The sequence below is a fragment of the Bos indicus genome, chromosome 12 (genome assembly GCF_029378745.1).
Source record: "Bos indicus isolate NIAB-ARS_2022 breed Sahiwal x Tharparkar chromosome 12, NIAB-ARS_B.indTharparkar_mat_pri_1.0, whole genome shotgun sequence".
In the NCBI taxonomy this organism is placed as follows: domain Eukaryota; kingdom Metazoa; phylum Chordata; class Mammalia; order Artiodactyla; family Bovidae; genus Bos; species Bos indicus.
Window position 1 is genome coordinate 37,684,350 of NC_091771.1, and position 22,003 is coordinate 37,706,352.

The 22,003-nt window shown below is 39.4% G+C and overlaps 1 pseudogene; it reads right to left on the minus strand.

The window, feature by feature from the left end:
* The window catches only part of LOC139186157 (tigger transposable element-derived protein 1-like), a 163,344-nt pseudogene extending 141,976 nt beyond the window's left edge, over positions 1–21,368 (minus strand).
* Positions 21,369–22,003: the final 635 nt, after the last annotated feature.

Here is a 22,003-nt window from a genome sequence, read left to right on the forward strand (position 1 = left end):
CAAATCTTAGCTAAAAATGTCAATTTCAGGAGGCTAAGGCACTATCTAACCAGTCTATCCAATGTATGTAAATGTTTTCTTATGAGAGATTCATAAAATCATAAAATTCTTAGCATAACATAAAAGAAACTAGGCATGAAATTGTGACTTACAGCAATCTGGTTTTTTCCCCCTATTCCTGTGTTTCCTATAAAAAAAATATTTCTAGCAACATGAATCTCAAGTTATCAAAATAATAATGTGCAATTATATATGTGAAAAAGTGAATTAATATTTTATTTTTAAACATAATTATAAAATCTAATCTGCATCATTTTATTTTTTTCTAAAAGCATGTTAAAGTGGTTATCATTCCTATGTCTAAGCTATCCCCTTTTTAAAATACATTAACATTAACAATCATTTTGTCTAAAAAATAAAAATGAAACCCTGGAGTAGATTAAATTGTAAAGAAATACTAATTTGAAAGACAAGGTGAACTGATAGTAGTGTGCATGACACAGAACACAAATGAGATTGGGTCTGTTCTATAGCTGTTAGCAAGAAAGTGTGCAAATCTGGGAACACTGGAAGAACAGAAATAATAAAACTATCTTTCTTCAAAATACATCCTAGTCCATCCATCAAAGCACAAGTTTCTGACCACTTTGCATCCTAATAATAACATCTTTTGCTGCTAATTTTTTCAATTAATTATTCTTTGTCTGCTCTTTGAAATAAGTCTTTGCACTTAACATTAAGTTACCAGAAATTTATTTAAATGCCAACCAATGAAATTACCATCTACTCAAAACCTTGCCAAGTAACATAACTCAAAATGGAATCAGCAGATAAGTGACTATAGATTAGAAAAAGATGTCTTTATGGGATCATCTTGACTGATTGCCTTAGCATTAAACTTTGAATCTGCAAAATATTCATGGGAAGTTTAGAATTATAAAATTTCTAACATGATTTTTTATATCCTTATGGATCATGTTAATAGTCAGCTCATCATTTAATAATTTATCATTGATCCATATGTTACAGTAATTGTTATTTAATCTTTATAAAATTGGACACTTTACCTTTAACTAGATTGATTTATTAAATTTTCTTGATAATGGTAAAACAGAGAATGTTTTAGAAGTAAAACATACCTTTAAAGAAAATATAGTTCTAGGAGAAAGAACTTAAAATGATGGAAATATTTCTATTTTCAAGGTGATAAAATTATATTTAACATTACCATTTCTTTGCAAGTTTCATACAAAGAGTCATCTTAAATAGAACTCTTATCCTTTTTATAACTTTTTATTTTATATTAGAATATAGCCAATTAGCAATGTTGTGATAGTTTCAGGTGAACAGCAAAGGCAGTCTGCCATACATATACATGTATCCATTTCCTCCTAGACTCCTTTCCCATTCAGGGTACCACATAACATTGAAAAGAGTTCCTTGTGCTATATAGTAGATCCTTGTTTGTTATCCATTTTAAATATAATAGCATGTACATATTGATACAAAACTCTCTAATATCCCTCTCCATCATGTATTTTTTTTTTTTTACTAGTAATCATAAATTTGTTCCCTAAGTCTGTGGGTCTGTTTCTGTTTTGTAAATAAGTTCATTTGTATCACTTCTTTTTAGATTCCACATATAAGCAATATCAAACGGTATTTCTTTCTCTGTATGACTTACTTCACACAGTATGACTATTTCTAGGTTCATCATGTTGCTGCAAATGGTATTCATTAATTCTTTTTCAGTTCAGTTCAGTTCAGTCACTCAGTCATGTCCAACTCTTTGTGACCCCATGAATTCATTGTATATATGTACTACATCTTCTTTATCCCTTCCTATCTCAATGAGCATTCAGGTTGCTTCCATGTCTTGAGTACTACACACAGTATTGCAATGAACATTAGGGAGCGTGTGTCCTCTCAGATCATGCTTTTATCTTGATATACTCCTAAGAGTGTGCTTTCAGGGTCATGTGGTAGCTCTATTTTTAATTGTATGAGGAATATTCATACTGTGGTCCCTAGGGGCTGTACAAGTTTGCAATCCCACCAACAACGTAGGAGGGTTCCCTTTCCTCCATCCTATCTGGTGGCTCAGCTGTAAAGAATCTGCCTGCAAAGCAGGAGACTTTCAGGAGATATGGGTTTGATCCCTGGGTTGGGAAGGTCTCTTGGAGAAGGGTAATGGTGACCCACTCCATTATTACTGCCAGTGAAATACTATGGACTATGGCTCATGAGGCTCCTCTGTCCATGTGTTGCATAAGCATCAGACACAACCCAGAGACTAAACAGCAATAAAGATATTTTTGAAGATGGCCGTGGCACAGGAGGGCTGAGAGGAGCTGCTCCACGTTCAAGGTCAGGAGGGGTTGCAGTGAGGACATACCCCTCATCCAAGGTAAGGAGCAGGGGCTGCATTTTGCTGGAGCAGCCGTGAAGAGATATCCCACTTCCAAGGTAAGAGAAACCCAAGTAAGATGGTAGGTGTTGCAAGAGGGCATCAGAGGGAAGACACACTGAAATTATAATCTCAGAAAACTAGTAAATCTAATCATACTAGGACCACAGCCTTGTCTAACTCAAAGAAGCTAAGCCATGCCCTGTGGGGCCACCCAAGATGGGCGGGTCATGGTGGAGAGGGCTGACAGAATGTGGTCCACTGGGGAAGGGAATGGCAAACCACTTCAGTATTCTTGCCTTGAGAACCCCATGAACAGTATGAAAAGGCAAAATGATAGGATACTGAAAGAGGAACTCCCCAGGTCGGTAGGTGCCCAATATGCTACTGGTGATCAATGGAGAAATAACTCCAGAAAGAATGAAGGGATGGAGCCAAAGCAAAAAAAAATACCAAGTTGTGGATGTGACTGGTGATAGAAACAAGGTCCGATGCTGTAAAGAGCAATATTGCACAAGAACCTGGAATGTTAGGTTCATGAATCAAGTCAAATTGAAAGCGGTCAAACAGGAGATGGCAAGAGTGAATGTCGACATTCTACGAATCAGCAAACTAAAATGGCCTTGAATGGGTGAATTTAACTCACATGACCATTATATCTACTACTACAGACAGGAGTCCCTTAGAAGAAATGGAGTAGCCACCATGGTCAACAAAAGAGTCTGAAATGCAGTACTTGGATGCAATCTCCAAAACAATAGAATGATCTCTGTTCATTTCCAAGGCAAACCATTTAATATCACAGTAATACAAGTCTATGCCCCAACCAATAATGCTGAGGAAGCTGAAGTTGAATGATGCTATGAAGACCTACAAGACCTTTTAGAACTAACACCCAAAAAAGATGTCCTTTTCATTATAGGGGACTGGAATGCAAAAGTAGGAGGTCAAGGAACACCTACAGTAACAGGCAAATTTGGCCTTGGAACACAGAATGAAGCAGGACAAAGGCTAATAGAGTTTTGCCGAGAGAACGCACTGGTCATAGCAAACACCCTCTTCCAACAACACAAGAGAAGACTCTACACATGGACATCACCAGATGGTCAACACCGAAATCAGATTGATTATATTCTTTGCAGCCAAAGATGGAGAAGCTCTGTACAGTCAGCAAAAACAAGACCAGGAGCTAATTGTGGCTCAGATCATGAATTCCTTATTATCAAATTCAGACTTAAATTGAAGAAAGTAGGGAAAACAACTAGACCATTCAGGTATGACCTAAATCAAATTTCTTATGATTATACAGTGGAAGTGAGAAATAGATTTAAGGGACTAGATCTGATAGAGTGCCTGATGAACTATGGAATGAGGTTTGTGACATTGTACAGGAGACAGGGATCAAGACCATCCCCATGGAAAAGATATGCATAAAAGCAAAATGGCTGTTTGGGCAGGCCTTACAAATAGCTGTGAAAAGAAGATAAGCAAAAAGCGAAGGAGCAAAGGAAAGATATAAGCATCTGAATGCAGAGTTCCAAAGAATAGCAAGAAGAGACAAGAAAGCCTTCCTCAGTGATCAATGCAAAGAAATAGAGGGAACAACAAAAAAAAGGGAAGACTAGAGATCTCTTCAAGAAAATTAGAGATACCAGGGTAAGATTTCATGCAAAGATGGCTCAATAAAGGACAGAAATGGTATGGATCTAACAGAAACAGAAGATATTAAGAAGAGGTGGCAAGAATACACAGAAGAACTGTACAAAAAAGATCTTCACGACCAAGACAAACGATGGTATGATCACTGACCTAGAGCCAGACATCCTGGAATGTGAAGTCAAGTGGGCCTTAAAAAGCATCACTACGAACAAAGCTAGTGGAGGTGATGGAATTCCAGTTGAGCTATTTCAAATCCTGGAAGATGATGCTGTAAAAGTGCTGCACTCAATATGCCAGCAAATTTGAAAAACTCAGCAGTGGCCACAGGACTGGAAAAGGTCAATTTTCATTCCAATCCCAAAGAAAGGCAATGCCAAAGACTGCTCAAACTACTGCACATTTGCACTCATCTCACATGCTAGTAAAGTAATGCTCAAAAGTCTCCAAGCCAGGCGTCAGCAATATGTGAACTGTGAACTTCCTGATGTTCAAGCTGTTTTTAGAAAAGGCAGAGGAACCAGAGATCAAATTGCCAACATCCTCTGGATCATGGAAAAAGCAAGAGAGTTCCAGAAAAACATCTATTTCTGCTTTATTGACTATGCCAAAGTCTTTGACTGTGTGGATCACAATACACTGTGGAAAATTCTGAAAGAGATGGAAATACCAGACCACCTGACCTGCCTCTTGAGAAACCTATATGCAGGTCAGGAAGCAACAGTTCGAACTGGACATGGAACAACAGACTGGTTCCAAATAGGAAAAGGAGTGCATCAAGGCTGTATATTGTCACCCTGCTTATTTAACTTATATGCAGAGTACATCATGAGAAACGCTGGGCTGGAAGAAGCACAAGCTGGAATCAAGATTGCCAGGAGAAATATCAATAACCTCAGATATGCAGATGACACCACCCTTATGGCAGAAAGTGAAGAGGAACTAAAAAGCCTCTTGATGAAAGTGAATGAGGAGAGTGAAAAAGTTGACTTAAAGGTCAATATTGAGAAAACGAAGATCACGGCATCAGGTCCCATCACTTCATGGGAAATAGATGGGGAAAACAGTGGAAACAGTGTCAGACTTTATTTTTCTGGGCTCCAAAATCACTGCAGATGGTAACTGCAGCCATGAAATTAAAAGACACTTACTCCTTAGAAGGAAAGTTATGACCAACCTAGATATCATATTAAAAGACAGAGACATTACTTTGCCAATAAAGGTCCATCTAGTCAAGGCTATGGTTTTTCCAGTAGTCATTTATGGATATGAGAGTTGGACTGTGAAGAAAGCTGAGCGCTGAAGAATTGATGCTTTTGAACTGTGGTGTTGGAGAAGACTCTTGAGAGTCCCATGGACTGCAAGGAGATCCAACCAGTCCATTCTAAAGTACTTCAGCCCTGGGTGTTCTTTGGAAGGACTGATGCTAAAGCTGAAACTCCAATACTTTGGCCACCTCATGTGAAGAGTTGACTCATTGCAAAAGACTCTGATACTGGGAGGGATTGGGGGCAGGAGGAAAAGGGGACGACAGAGGATGAGATGGCTGGATGAAATCACCGACTCGATAGACGTGAGTTTGAGTGAACTCTAGGAGTTGGTGATGCACAGGGAGGCCTGGTGTGCTGCGATTCATGGGGTCGCAAAGAATTGGACATGACTGAGCGACTTAACTGAACTGAACTGTTCTGACCAGTGTGAAGTTACACCTCATTGTAGTTTTGATTTGCATCTCTCTAGTAATTAGAGATATTGAGCATCTTTTCTTGTGTTTTTTAGTCATTTTTGTCTTTGGAGAAATAACTATTTAGACCCCCTGCCTTTTTTTTTTTTTTTAATTGGGTTTCTTCTTTTTATATGGAGCTGCATAAGCTGTTTGTATATTTTGAAGATAAGTGTCTTGTCAAGTTTCTTCATTTGCAAATATTTTCTCCTTGTCTGTGAGTTCTCTCTGAAGTATTGTCCTTAAGTATCTTGTGAGGTCCTTGGAATAAGAGCTTTATGTGTCCCCCATTTCTTCATTTCAGAAAATAGGCTTCATTCAGCCTCCAAGACCTTCCCTGAGCTCCAAAGGGTGGGGTCAAACAGTTTGTAATTAGGGAAAAGAGAGGATACAGAGACAAGAGAGGAACAGGCAAGAAACAATAGTACAGCCTTGAGGCAGGGACTTGCTACCCCTTCAAGACATATGCATAACAAAACCTTTGTGCCCTTTTGCAGGCGCTGAAATCTCCATTTCCAAACCTCCTTAAATAGTTCTTCAGGCACTCTTATCTATCAGATCTAATCTCTTGAATCTATTTGTCACTTTCACTGTATAATTGTAAGAGATTCGATTTAAGTCATACCCAAATGGTCTAGTTTTCCCTACTTTCTTCAATTTATGTCTGAATTTTGCAATAAGGAGTTCATGATCTGAGCCACAGTTGGCTCCTGGTCTTATTTTTGCTGACAATATAGAGCTTCTCCATCTTTGGCTGGAAAGAATATAATCAGTCTGATTTCAGTATTGACATTCTGGTGGTATTCATGTGTAGAGTCTTCTCTTGTGTTGTTGGAAGAGGTTATGACCAGTGTGTTCTTTTGGCAAGCCTTGTTCTCTTTCCCTATAAGCCACTGCCCGGCTTCATTTTGTACTCCAAAGCCAAACTTGCCTGTTACTCCAGCTATCTCTTGACTTCTTACTTTTACATTCTAGTCCCCTATGATGAAAAGGACAACTTATAGAAGGTCTTGTATGTATTAATACAACCATTCAGCTTCTTTGGCATTGGAGGTTGGGGAATAGATGTGTATTACTGTGATATTGAATGCTTTGCCTTGAAAACGAACAGAGATTATTCTGTTATTTTTGAGATTGCACCCAAGTACTACATTTCAGACTCTTTCGTTGACTCTGAGGGTTACTCCATTTCTTCTAAGGGATTCTTGCCCACAGTAGTAGATATAATGGTCATCTGAATTAAATTCACCCATCCCAGTCCAATTTAGTTCACTAATTCCTAAAATTTAGATGTTCAGTCTTGTCATCTCCTGTTGGACCACTTCCAATTTACCTTGATTCATAGACCTAACATTCCAGGTTCCTAATCAATATTGTTCTTTACAGCATCAGAATTTACCTCCATCACCAGTCACATCCACAACTGAGCACTGTTTTGCTTTGGCTCAGGCTCTTCATTCTTTCTCGAGCTATTTCTCCACTCTTCTCCAGTAGTATATTGGGCACCTACTGACTTGGGGAATTCATCTTTCAGTGTAATATATTTTTGCCTTTTCATACTGTTCCTGGGGTTCTCAAGGAAAGAACACTGAAGTGGTTTACAATCCCCTTCTTCAGTGGACCATGTTTTCTCAGAACTCTCCACCATGACCCGTCCATCTTAGGTGGTCCTAAATGGCACGACCACAGGATATGACTACACAGCCCTTAACAGCATGAGTACATGGCCCTATAGTGAGTATGAATGTGGTTCAGACCATAAACTCTTTATTGAAAAATTCAGACTAAATTGAAAAAAGTAGGGAAAACCAGTAAACAATTCAGGTATGACCTAAAGTGACAAGTAGATATAATGGATTAGATATAATAGACAGAGTATCCAAAGAACCAAGGATGGAAGTTAAAGATTGTACATGAGGCACTGATCAAAACCATCCCCAGGAAGAAGAAATGCAAAAAGGCAGAATAGTTGTCTGAGGAGATTTTACAACTAGCTGAGAAAAAAAAGAGAAGTGAAAGGCAAAGGAGAAAAGGAAAGATATATCCATCTGAAAGCAGAGTTCCAAAGAATAGCAAAGAGAGATAAGAAAGTCTTCCTCAGTGATCAGTACAAAGAAATAGAGGAAAACAATAGAATGGGGAAGACTAGATCTCTTCAAGAAAACTAGATATACCAAGGGAAATTTTCATGCAAAGATGGGCTCAATAAAGGACAGAAATGGTATAGACATAAGAGAAGCAGAAGATACTAAGAAGAGGTGACAAGAATACACAGAAGATGTATACAAAACAGATTTTAATGACCCAGAAAACCATGATGATGTGATCACTCACCTAGAGCCGGACATCCTGGAGTGCAAAGTCAAGTGGGCCTTAAGAAGCATCACTACAAACAAAGCTAGTGGAAGTGATGGAATTCCAGTTGAACTATTTCAAATCCTGAAAGATGATTCTGTGAAAGTGCTGCATTCAATATGCCAGCAATTGGGAAAACTTAACAATGGCTACAGGACTGGAAAAGGTCAGTTTTCATTCCAATCCCAAAGAAAGGCAATGCCAAACAATGTTCTTATTACTGCACAGCTGCACTCATCTCACATGCTAGTAAAGTAATTCTCAAAATTCTCCAAGTTAGGCTTCATCAACCGAGAACTTCCAGATGTTCAAAGTGCATTTAGAAAAGGCAGAGGAACCAGAGATCAAATTGCAAGCATCTGTTGGGTCATAGCAAAAGCAAAAGAATTTCAGAAAAACATCTAATTTTGCTTCACTGACACATTAAAGCCTTTTACTGCGTGGATGATAACAAACTGTGGAAAATTCTTAAACAATGGGAATACCAGACCACCTTTCCTGAGAAATCCATATGAAGGTCAAGAACCAACAGAACCAGACATGAAACAACGGACTGGTTCCAGATTGGGAAATGAATATGCCAAGGCTGTATATTGTTATACTGCTTATTTAATTTATATGCAGTGTACATCATGTGACATGCCAGACTGGATGAAGCATAAGCTGGAATCAATTTTGCTGGGAGAAATATCAATAACCTCAGATATGCAGAAGATACCATCCTTATGGCAAAAGCAAACATATACTACAAAGCTTCTTGAAGAAAGTGAAAGAGAACAGTGAAAAAGCTGGCTTAAAATTCAATATTAAAAAAAAAAAAAAACAACAACAACAAAGATTATGGCATCCGGTCCCATCACTTCATGGGAACAATGGAAACAGTGGCAAGCTTTATTTTCTTGGTCTCCACAATCACTGCAGATTTTAACTGCTGCCACGAAATTAAAAGATGCTTCCTCCTTGGAATAAAAGTTGTTACCAACCTCCTAGACAGCATATTAAAAAGCAGAGGATTTTCTTTGGCAACAAAAGCCCATCTATTCAAAGTTATGGTTTTTTGAGTAGTCACATATGTATGTGAAAGCTGGACCATAAAGAAAACTGAGCACTGAACAATTGATGCTTTTAAATTGCAGTGTTGGAGATGACTTTTGAGAGTCACTTGGACTGCAAGGAGATAAAACCAGTCAATCCTAAAGGAAACCAATCCTGAAAAATCATTGGAAGGAGTGATGCTTAAGTGAAGTTTCAATACTTTGGCCATCTGATGAGAAGAACTGACTCATTAGAAAAGACTCTAATTTGGGGAAAGATTGAAGGCAGGAGAAGTGGATGACAGAGGGTGAGATGTTTGGATGGCATCTCAGACTCGACGGACATGAGTTTGAGCAAGCTCCAGGTGTTGGTGATGGATAAGGAAGTTGGTGTGTCCATAGGGTCACTAAGAGTCAGACACAGCTGAGTGACTAACTGAAAACTGAAACCCCCACTACACAGGACAGTTAACTATATGGTACCCTGAGTAATGTAAACACCAGACTGGTTGGGACCATAAGATTGATGATGCTGACTCTCACTTACTTCAGTGCCAACCAGTCAGAAGAATATTCACAAGCTGAACCATTACTATAAATGGCCTCACTACACCCTCCAGGTCAGAATACACAGTATTTGGGGCATTAGCCCTTCGTTGTCCACTTGTTCTGATAATTGCAAGGAGTCGCAGGAGTGAGACACAAATGAGTGACTGAACTGTACTTTCTTGACAAAGCAAAAAACTGTTATTTTTAATGTCACTCAAAATTTTGTCTCTGAGATTCAAATTGGTAACACTGTACAAAGTTTGAATTTCAGCTAAACAAGAATCTAACACAAAAAAAGAGATGCAATTTACTTTCATAATTTCAAATCTGATTTACTTTAAAAACAGCAATTACATATATTCATAGCATCTTTTTTTGTTTTCCTAGTGTGAACTGATTTCTGGTTCCTCTGCCTTCTCTAAATACAGCTTGAACATCTGGAAGTTCATGGTTCATGCACTGTTGAAGCCAGGGTTGGAGAATTTTGAGCCTTACTTTGATAGCATGTGAGATGAGTGCAATTGTGCAGTAGTTTGAGCATTCTTTGGCAACATCCATGGCAAGATTAAATTGCCAACATCCTCTGGATCATTGAAAAAGCACTACAGTTCCAGAAAAACATCTACTTCTGCTTTATTGACTATGCCAAAGCCTTTGACTTTGTGGATCACAACTAACTTTTCAAGAGATGGGAATACCAGACCACCTGACCTGTCTCCTGAGAAATTTGTATGCAGATTAGAACAGTTAGAACTGGACAGGGAACAAGAGACTGGTTCCAAATCGGGAAAGGAGGGCATCAAGGCTGTATATTGCCACCATGCTTATTTAACTTATATGCAGAATACATCATGAGAAATGTTGGACTAGATAAAGAACAAGCTGGAACCAATTTTGCTGTTTGATACATCAATAACCTCAGATATGATGATGACACCATCCTGTGGCAAAAAGTGAAGAAGAACTAAAGAGCCTCTTGATGATACTGAAAAAGTTGGGTTAAAACTCAACATTCAGAAAACTAAGATCATGGCATCTGGTCCCATCACTTCATGGCAAATATATGGGGAAAAAGTGGAAAGACTGACAGACTTTATTTTTGGGGCCTCCAAAATCACTGCAGTTGTTGAGTGCAGCCATGAAATTAAAAGGTGCTTGCTTCTTGGAAGGAAAGTTATGACCATCCTAGACAGCATATTAAAAAGCAGAGACATTACTTTGCCAAAAAAGGTACATCTAGACAAAGCTAGGTTTTTCCAGTAGTCATGTATGGATGTGATAGTTGGACTGTAAGGAAAGCTGGGTGCCGAAGAACTGATGCTTTTGAACTGTGGTGTTGGATAAGACTCTTGAGAGTCCCTTGGACTGCAAGGAGATCCAACCAGTCCATCCTAAAGGAAGTTAGTCCTGAATATTCATTGTAAGGACTGATGTTGAAGCTGAAACTCCAATAATTTGGCCACCTGATGAAAGAGCTGACTCATTTGAAAAGACCCTGATGCTGGAAAAGATTGAAGGCAGGAGGAGAATGGGATGACAGAGGATGAGATGGTTGGATGACATCACCAACTCAATGGACATGAGTTTTAGTGAATTCCGGGAGCTGGTGATGGACAAGGAGGCCTGGTGTGCTGCAGTCATTGGGTCACAAAGACTAGAACAAGACTTTGCAACTGAACTGAACTGAGGGTGAACTGAAAGGAAAAACTGTGAGTCAGGCAGTAGTTTGCCTAAGATTATACTCCTAGTACGGAGCATACACACAGTTGAACATTCAATTTATTCTGAATTTTAATCTCTCCCATGTTATACACATCTAATATTTTTTTTACTAAACCTTGACCCCCAATGCAGAGAAAACCCACATTTCTTAGAAGGGCACAGTTGAGAATAAACTTCATTATCTCCTATGTAACATACTCTATCAGAATGATGCACATGAAGTAAATATTATCTACACCCCATCATATCCCTGCATCTAGACCTGCAGCTTCAGTTATTTCTTTTACTTTATTTTTCCATTTTTTAGTATAGTGAGCCATTGTTCAGACTTTTTTCTTTTTTATTCTACTGTATAATATTCAGTTTATAACTATTACTGAAAATAATTGTGCACATGATTAATGTTCTTCCTTTCAGCTTCCTTTAAATACAAAAAATCCTAAAATGATGAGTCTTTATGCAGTAGTTTTTATTTGTTTACTTTGTTTTTAAACAAACATCTCCTGAGATAGACTGGAATATGGAGTGACTTTTACTTTGAAAGTTTATTTGTCTTTGTCATGAAATTCTAATGTCAACTTTAAAAATAAAATAGCCAGTTATTTTACCAGTAAAATGATTTTAGTTTGGAATACCAGAGGAATTGCAGTTAAATGAAAAAAACTATGTTAACTGGTAGGCAAGTCTGAAAAACAAATGAGGACAGGGGTCTTTTATGGAGAAAAGGTAGGAGTTTCAAAGGCATGTTTCAGAACAAAGTCCATTGGAGGAGCACAGGAGTTCAGGATTGTGGATGCATCTCTTTGGCTGAGTTGCTGTGCTTTCTCATTGACTGGGCTGTTGCTGGAGTCTGTGAAGTAAGCTTTTTATTGCTACTAGCATCATCCAATTGTGAAGTATGAGAGCACCATATAGGGCTTACTCCATTTAATTTTTTTAATTTTAATATATATTGAAGTATAGTTGCTTAACAATGTTGTGTTAGTTTCTGCTGTATATTAAAGTGAATCAGTTGTATGTACACATACATACACTCTTTTTTAGATTTCTTTCCCAATTACATGGAGCAGATCATAGAGTAGAGTTCCCTATCCTAAACAGTAGGATCTCATTCAGTTCAGTTCAGTCTCTAAGTATCAGTATCAGTTCAGTCACTCAGTCGTGTCTGACTCTTTCTGACCCCATGAACTGCAGCATGCCAGGCCTCCCTGTCCTTCACCAACTCCCAGAGTTTACTCAAACTCATGTCCATTGAGTCAGTGATGCCATCCAACTGCCGGGGTCCAGCTCCGGCTGATCCAGGGAGTTCGAAGCGGGGATGGCGTCAGCGAGGATCAGGATACAATAGCTTCAATTACATATTAATTAGAGATGTAAAGAGTAATAGAATGAGGATAGCTCAGTAGGAAAATTCAGTGGAGAAAAGAGGCTGAGTAGCTTGGTTTACGCAGGAGACCAATAAAACTTAAAGACAAGAAGTTTGCACCACTTACATATGCCGCAGGCGTCCTTCCATTCCCCGAAGGAGAGGAGACACTGAGGCCTCTCCGGTCGGATATTAGAAGCCCAGGCAAAATTAGTAAACATGGCGGGTTCCGCACTCCAGATGGAGACTCAGCCAGAGTTTGAGAGAGAGAGAGAGAGACATGGGGAGACCAGTCTTTCGAGGAACTGATCCCAATTCTTTATTTTCCATGGTCTACTTTTATACACTGAGATGTTATGCAAAAGTCACATGGGGTCAGCAGTCCTGACTTTTATCAAAGTCAGGTGCTTCATACAAATGTACACAGAGGTCTTAGGGGTGTTACATCATCTTCTGGCCAGGGGGCCTGCTGACAATTTATGACCCTCTCCTTGTGACAGCGGTCAGTCAACCAGGACACTTATTTCTCCAGGGGTGATTATTCTTAAAACAGACACCACCCAAATAAAGTTACATTCCTATAGGGTGAGGGTGTAGTGGGTTTTAGTTAAGGAAAGAATTTACTTAGCCTAAGGTCTAACGTGATTTATATCAAAGGTTAATACTTATTTCTTCTATATATTCATTAATGTGTGTAAGGGCAGGGGATGTGGAGACTTAGCAACAAACATAGGCTCAACAAATGAAAAACCCTTCACCAATACAATTTCTAATCAGCCCACTATACTTATACTAATGGTTTTCTAACTTTTCTAAGGAACCTGTTTTTAGAAGGTTTAAAGCCTCTCATGCCTCTCATGGTTGGGAGGCTGTGAGCAATCACATGTGGCCCGAGAAGCCTGTCAGGCAGGCTAGAGAACTTTCAGAGGAGTTTGTAGGTTAAAACACTTTTGTCACGCCCAGGAGTTTTTATTAACTGGAGCTCTAAGTTAACTCCTTCTCCGAAAGAGGTGGTGGGGGACAGCCCCCCGTAAAGTCAGAAGTGTATGGGAGATCACAAAGTAGTAAAGTAGGCAGGCTCTGGTTATGGGGGTAGATGCTCGAGGATTTCCAGGGGGACTCCTGAGGCTCGATCCTGCCTTTGTGTATGTCGAGCCTCTTTCCTCATGACCTTTGCCACGGGCAGAGTGCCTCATGCTGGCCCCCAACATCCAACCATCTCATCCTCTGTTGTCCCCTTCTTCTCCTGCCTTCAATCCTTCCCGACATCAGGGTCTTTATAAATGAGTCAGCTCCTTGCATCAGGTGGCCAAAATATTGGAGTTTCAGCTTCAACATCAGTCCTTCCAATGAACACCCAGGACTGATCTCCTTTAGGATAGACTGGTTGGATCTCCTTGCAGTCCAAGGGACTCTCAAGAGTCTTCTCCAACACCACAGTTCAAAAGCATCAATTCTTCAGCGCTCAGTTTTCTTGATAGTCCAATTCTCACATCCGTACATGACCACAGGAAAAACCATAGCCTTGACTAGATGGACCTTTGCTGACAAGGTAATGTCTATGCTTTTTAATATGCTATCTAGGTTGGTCATAATTTTCCTTCAAAGGAGTAAGCGTCTTCTGATTTAATGGCTGCAGTCATCAACTGCAGTGATTTTGGAGCCCCCCCAAAATAAAGTCTGACACTGTTTCCACTGTTTTTCCATCTATTTGCCTTGAAACGATGGGACCAGATGCCATGATCTTCTTTTTCTGAATGTTGAGCTTTAAGCCAACTTTTTCACTCTCCTCTTTCACTTTTATCAAGAGGCTCTTTAGTTCTTCTCACTTTCTGTCATAAGTGTATGTCATCTGCATATCTGAGGTTATTGATATTTCTCCTGGCATTCTTGATCCAGCTTGTGCTTCCTCCATCCCAGTGTTTCTCTTGATGTACTCTGCTTAGAAGTTAGCAGGTGACAATATAGAGCCTTGACATACTCCTTTTCCTATTTGGACCCAGTCTGTTCCATGTCCAGTTCTAATTTTTGTTTCCTGACCTGCGTATAGGTTTCTCAAGAGTCAGGTCAGGTGGTCTGGTATTCCCATCACTTTCAGAATTTTCCACAGTTTATTGTGATTTGGCATAGTCAATAAAGAAGAAATAGATGTTTTCCTGGAACTCTCTTGCTTTTTCCATGATCCAGAGGATGTTTGCAATTTGATCTCTGGTTCCTCTGCCTTTTCTAAAACCAGCTTGAACATCTGGAAGTTCACGGTTCACGTATTGCTGAAGCCTGGCTTGGAGAATTTTGAGCATTACTTTACTAGCGTGTGAGATGAGTGCAATTGTGTGGTAGTTTGAGCATTCTTTGGCATTACCTTTCTTTGGGATTACAATGAAAATTGACCTTTTCCAGTCCTGTGGCCACTGCTGGGTTTTCCAAATTTGCTGTCATATTTAGTGCAGCACTTTCACAGCATCATCTTTTAGGATTTGAAATATCTCAACTGGAATTCCATCACCTCCACTAGCTTTGTTCATAGTGATACTTCCTAAGGCCCACTTGACTTCACATTCCAGGATGTCTGGCTCTAGGTGAGTGATCACACCATCATGATTATATGTGTCATGAAGATCTATTTTGTATAGTTCTTCTGTGTATTCTTGCCACCTCTTCTTAATATCTTCTGCTTCTGTTAGGTCCATACTATTTCTGTCCTTTATCAAGTCCATCTTTACATGAAATGTTCCCTTGGTATGTCTAATTTTCTTGAAGAAATCTCTAGTTTTTCCTATTCTATTGTATTCCTCTATTTCTTTGCACTGATTGCTGAGGAAGGCTTTCTTATCTCTCCTTGCTATTCTTTGGAACTCTGCATTCATATGGGTATATCTTTCCTTCTCTCCTTTGCTTTTCACTTCTCTTCTTTTCACAGCTATTTGTAAGGCCTCCTCAGACAGCCATTTTTCTGTGTTTGCATTTCTTTTTCTTGTGGATGGTCTTGATCCCTGTGTACTGTACAATGTCATGAACCTCCAACTATAGTTCCTCAGGCTTTCTGTCTATCAGATCTAGTCCTTTAAATCTATTTCTCACTTTCACTGTCAGTGTCTCAGTTATGTCCAATTCTTTGTGACCTTATGGACTGCAGCTCACTAGTCTTCCCTGTCCATCACCACCTCCCGGAGCTTGCTCAAATTCATTTCCATTGAGTCAGTTATGCCATCCAACCATCTCATCCTCTCATCTCCTTCACCTTCTGCCTTTGATCTTTTCCAGCATCAGAGTTTTTTTTTTTTTTTTTTTCCCAATGATTCAGTTCTTCACATCAGGTGGCCAACGTATTGGAGTTTCAGCTTCAGTATCAGTCCTTCCAATAAATATTCAGGAATGATTCAATTTAGGATTGACTGCTTTTATCTCCTTGCAATCCAGTGGAATCTCAAGAGTCTTCTTCAGCACTACAGTTCAAAAGCATTAATTCCTTGGCACTCAGTTTCTATATATGGTCCAGTTTTCACATCCATATCATGACTACTGGAAAAACTGTAGCTTTGACTAGACAGGCATTTCTTGGCAAAGTAATGTCTCTGATTTTTAATATGCTGTCTAGATTGGTCATAGATTTTCTTCCAAGGATCACGTGTCTTTTAATTTTATGACTGCAGTCACAATCTGCAGTGATAAGAAAAGAAATTCTGTCACTATTTTCATTGTTTCCCTTTCTATTTTCCATGAAGTGATGGGAGAAGATGCCATGATCTTCATTATTTTCAATATTGAGTTTTAAGCCAGCTTATTCACTGTCCTCTTTCACCTTAATCAAGAGACTCTTTCATTTCTCTTCAGTTTCTGCCATAAGGGTGGTGTCATCTGCATATCTGACATTGCTGATATTTCTCCTGGGAATCTTGATTTCAGCTTGTGCTTTATCTAGCCCGGCATTTTGCATGATGTACACTGCATATAAGTTAAATAAGCAGGGAGACTTTATATGGCCTTGACATACTCCTTTTCCAAGTTGGAACCAGTCCCTTGTCCCATGTCCGGTTCTAACTGTTTCTTCTTGAACTGCATACAGATTTCTCAGGGGGTAGGTAAGGTGGTCTGGTATTCCAATCTCTTGAAGAATTTTCCACTGTTGTCATCCACACAGTCAAAAGTTGTAGCATAGTCAGTAAAGCAGAAATAGATATTTATCTGGAACTTTCTTGCTTTTTCTATGATTCAACACATATTGGCAATTTGATCTCTTGCTCCTGTGCCTTTTCTAAATGGACCTTGAACATGTGGAAGTTCTCAGTTCATGTACTGTTGAAGGCTGGCTTGGAGAAAATTGAGTATTGCTTTGCTAGCGTGTGAGATGAGTGAAATTGTGGGCCAATTTGAGCATTCTTTGGCATTGTCTTTCTTTGGGATTAGAATGAACACTGACCTTTTCCCATCCTGTGGCCATTGCTAAGTTTTCCAAATTTGCTGGCATATTGAGTACAGCACTTTCACAGCATCATCTTTTAGGATTTGAAATAGCTGAACTTGACTTCCATAACCTCCACTAACTTTGTTCAAAGTGATGCTTCCTAAGGCCCACTTGACTTCACATTTGAAGATGTCTGACTCTAGGTGAGTGATCTACTCCCTTAGACATCGTGACAGTACACCTAGTCATCACCTAGACAGTACTCATCTACTCATCTAAACATCATGGTTATCTGGGCCATTAAGATCTGTTTTGTATTGTTCTTCTGTGTATTCTTGTCACCTGTTCTTAATATCATCTGCTTTTGTTAGGTCTATACCATTTCTGTCCTTTATTGTGCCCATCTTCGTATGAAAAGTTTCCTTGGTATCTCTAATTTTCTTGAAGAGATCTCTAGCCTTTCCCATTCTATTGTATTCCTCTATTTCTTTTCATTTATCACTGAGGAAGGCTTTCTTATCTCTCCTTGTTATTCTTTGGAACTCTGCTTTCAGATGTATATATCTTTCCTTTTCTCCTTTGCCTTTAGTTTCTCTTCTTTTCTCAGCTCTTTGTAAGGCCTCCTCAGACAATCATTTTGCCCTTTTGCATTTCTTCTTTGGGGGTGGTCTTGATCACTTCCTCCTGTACAACCTCATGAACCTTCATCCATAGTTCTTCAGGCATTCTGTCTATCTAATCCTTTAAATCTATTTGTCACTTCCACTGTATATAAGGCATTTTTTAAGGTCATATCTGAATGGTCTACTGATTTTCCCTACTTTCTTCAATTCAAGTAATCACATGGATCATAGCCTTGTCTAACTCAATGAAACTATGAGCCATGCCATGTAGGACAACCCAAGACAAACAGTTCATGGCCGATAGTTTTGACAAAACATGGTCCACTGGAGAAGGCAATGGCAAACCACTTCTGTATTCTTGCCTTTAGAACCTATGAACAGTGTGAAATGTCAAAAAGATATGTCACTGAAAGATAAGCTCCTCAGATCAGTAGGTGCCCAGTATGCTCATTAGTTATCTGTTTTAAAGCCTATGTGTATGAAAATGTGCTGTGCTTTGTTGTGTCCAACTCTTTATGATCCTGTGGACAGTAGTCCATCAGGCTACTGATGTCCATGGGATTCTTCAGGCCAGAATATTGTACTGCACTTCTATTTCCTTCTCCAAGGGATCTTCCTTATCCAGAAATAGAGCTTGTGTCTCATGTGTCTCCTGCATCAGCAGGCAGAATCTTTACTACTGTGCCACCTGGGAAGCTCTATTTTAAAGATGGTAGTGAAAATATATCAATCTCAACCTCCCAGTTCATCTCAATGCCTTTCCCCTCCTTGGCATCCATAAGTTTATTCTTTACACATGTAACTCTATTTCTGCTTTGCTAACAAGTTCATCTGTGCCATTTTTCTAGATTCCACATATAAGCGATATACAGTATTAGGTTTTCTCTTTCTGACTTCACTCTGATGACAGTGTCTTGGTCCATACGTCTACACAAATGGCACAATTTCATTCATTTTTATGGCTGAGTAATGTTCCATTCTATATATGTACTACATCATCTTTATCCATTCATCTATTGGTGGACATTTAGGTTGTTTTCATGTCTTAGTTTTTGTAAATACTGCTGCAGTTAACATCAGCATTCATGCATCCTTTTGAATTATGGTTTTCTCCAGATAACGCCTAAAGGTGAGATTGCTTGGTCAATGGTAGGTCTATTTTTAGTTTTCTTTAGTTCTAAGGACCCCCCAGCCCCATACTGTTCTCCATAGAAGCTTTACCAGTTTACAATCTCACCAACATGGTAGGATGGTTCCCTTTTGTTTACATCCTGTCCAGCACTTATTGTTATTACATTTTTTGATGGTGGCCATACTAACTTGTGTAAAGTGATACCTCACTGTTTTAATTTGCATTTCTCTAATAATTAGTAATGTTGAACACCTTTTGACACTATTTATATCTTCTTTGAAAATATGTCCAATTAGATTTTCTCCAATTTTTTTAAATTTAATTTAATTTTATTTTATTTTTACTTTACAATATTGTATTGGTTTTGCCATACATCACCATGAATCTGCCACGGGTGTACACGTGTTCCCAATCCTGAACCCCCCTCCCACCTCCCTCCCCATACCATCCCTCTGGGTCATCCCAGTGCACCAGCTTCAAGCTTCCTATATCCTGCATTGAACCTGGACTGGCGATTCATTTCTTATATGATATGATATGATATTATATGATATGATGATATGATATGATATCTTATATGATATGATATGATGTTTCAATGCCATTCTTGGGTTATTTGTTTGTTTTTTATGTTGAGCTGCATGACCTCTTTGTATATTTTGAAGATTAACCCCTTATCAGTTGCTCCATTTGCAAATATTTTCTCCCATTCTGAGAACTGTGTTTTCATCTTGTTTATGGTTCCCTTTACTGTGCAAATTAGTATATCTCTCCTTTTCTCCTTTGCTTTTTGCTTCTCTTCTTTTCACAGCTATTTGTAAGGCCTCCTCAGACAATCATTTTGCTTTTTTGCATTTCTTTTTCTTGGGAATGGTCTTGATTCCTGTCTCCTGTACAAATCATGAACCTCCATCCATAGTTCATCAGGCACTCTGTCTATCATATCTAGTCCTTTAAATCTATTTCTCACTTCCATTGCAAAAGGGATTTGGTTTAGGTCATACCTGAATGGTCTAGTGGTTTTCCCCACTTTCTTCAATTCAGTCTGAATTTGGCAATAAGAAGTGGATGATATGAGCCACAGTCAGCTCCTGATCTTGTTTTTGCTGACTGTATAGAGGTTCTCCATCTTTGGCTGCAAAGGATATAATCAATCTGATTTCGGTGTTGACCATGGGGTGATGTCCATATGGAGTCTTCTCGTGTGTTGTTGGAAAAGGGTGTTTGCTATGACCAGTGCATTCTCTTGGTGGAATTCTTAGCCTTTGCCCTGCTTCATTCTGTACTCCAAGGCCAAATTTGCCTGTTACTCCAGGTGTTTCTTTTCTTTTCTTTTTTTAACTCCAGGTGTTTCTTGACTTCATATTTTTGCATTCCAGTCCCCTATAATGAAATGGACATCTTTTGGGGGTGTTAGTTCTAGAAGGTCTTGTAGGTCTTCATAGAACCGTTCAACTTCAGATTCTTCATCATCATCTGGTTGGGGCATAGACTTGGATTATCATGATATTGAATGGTTTGCCTTGGAAACAAACAGAGATCATTCTGTTATTTTGGAGATTGCATCCAAGTACTGCATTTCAGACTCTTTTGTTGACTATGATGGCTATTCCATTTCTTCTAAGGGATTCCTGCCCACAGTAGTAGATATAATGGTCATCTGAGTTAGATTCACCCATTCCAGTCCATCTTAGCTCGCTGATTCCTAGAATGTCAACGTTCACTCTTGAAATCTCCTGATTGACCACTTCCAATTTGCCTTGATTCATGGACCTAACATTCCAGGTTCCTATGAAATATTGCTCTTTACAGCTTTGAAACTTGCTTCTATCACCAGTCCCATCTACAGCTGGGTGTTGTTTTTGCTTTGGCTCCATCCCTTCATTCTTTCTGGAGTTATTTCCTCACTGATCTCCAGTAGCTTATTGGGCACCTACTGATCTGGGGAGTTCATCTTTCAGTATCCTACCTTCTTTCCTGTTCATACTGTTCATGGGGTTCTCAAGGCAAGAATACTGAAGTGGTTTGCCATTCCCTTCTCCAGTGGACCATATTTTGTCAGCTCTCTCCACCATGATCTGTCCATCTTGAGTGGCCCCACACAGCATGGCTTAGTTTCATTGAGTTAGATAAGGCTGTGGTCTGTGTGGTCAGATTGGCTAGTTGTCTGTGATTGTGGTTTCATTCTGTCTGCCTTCTGATGCCCTCTCTCAGAGCCTACTGTCTTACTTGGGTTTCTCTTACCTTGGACGTGGTGTATCTCTTCATGGTTGCTCCAGCAAAGCAAAGCTGCTGATCCTTACCCTGGACGTGGGGTAGCTCCTCTCGGCCATGCTCCTGCACTGCTGCAGCCTCTGCACTCCTGCACCACTGCAGCCACTGTGCTCCTGCACCATCACTGCTCTTGGTCCTGCCTTAACTGTGGGTATATTTGCAATTGATCCTTAGGTGACTCTTGATACTTGTATTTTTTTTACCAAGCTGCTGGTTCACTGAGCTTAGATCACAATATTGCAGTAGTAATGCAACTAGACCACTGTAGGAGCTATGGAGGAAGTTCAAACTCTGGTCTGGCACTCAGACAATTCAGTCGCTCAGTCGTGTCTGACTCTGTGCAGCTCCATGGACTGCAGCACGCCAGGATTCCCTGTCCATCATCAACCTCCAGAACCTGGTCAAACTCATGTCCATTGAGTCAGTGATGCTATGCAACCATCTCATCCTGGGTAGGTCCCTTCTCCTCCTGAGTTCAATTTTTCCCAGCACCAGGGTCTTTTCCAACGAGTCAGTTTTTCAAAACAGGTGGCCAAGTATTGGTGTTTCAACTTCAACATCAGTCATTCAAAAGAATATTCAGGACTGATTTCCTTTTGGATTGACTGACTTGATCTTCTTGCAGTCCAAGGGAATCTCAAGAGTCTTTTACAACACCACAGTTCAAAAGCATCAATTCTTTGGAGCTCAACTTTGTTTATATTCCAACTCTCACATCCATACATGACTACTGAAAAAACCATAGTTTTGATAGATG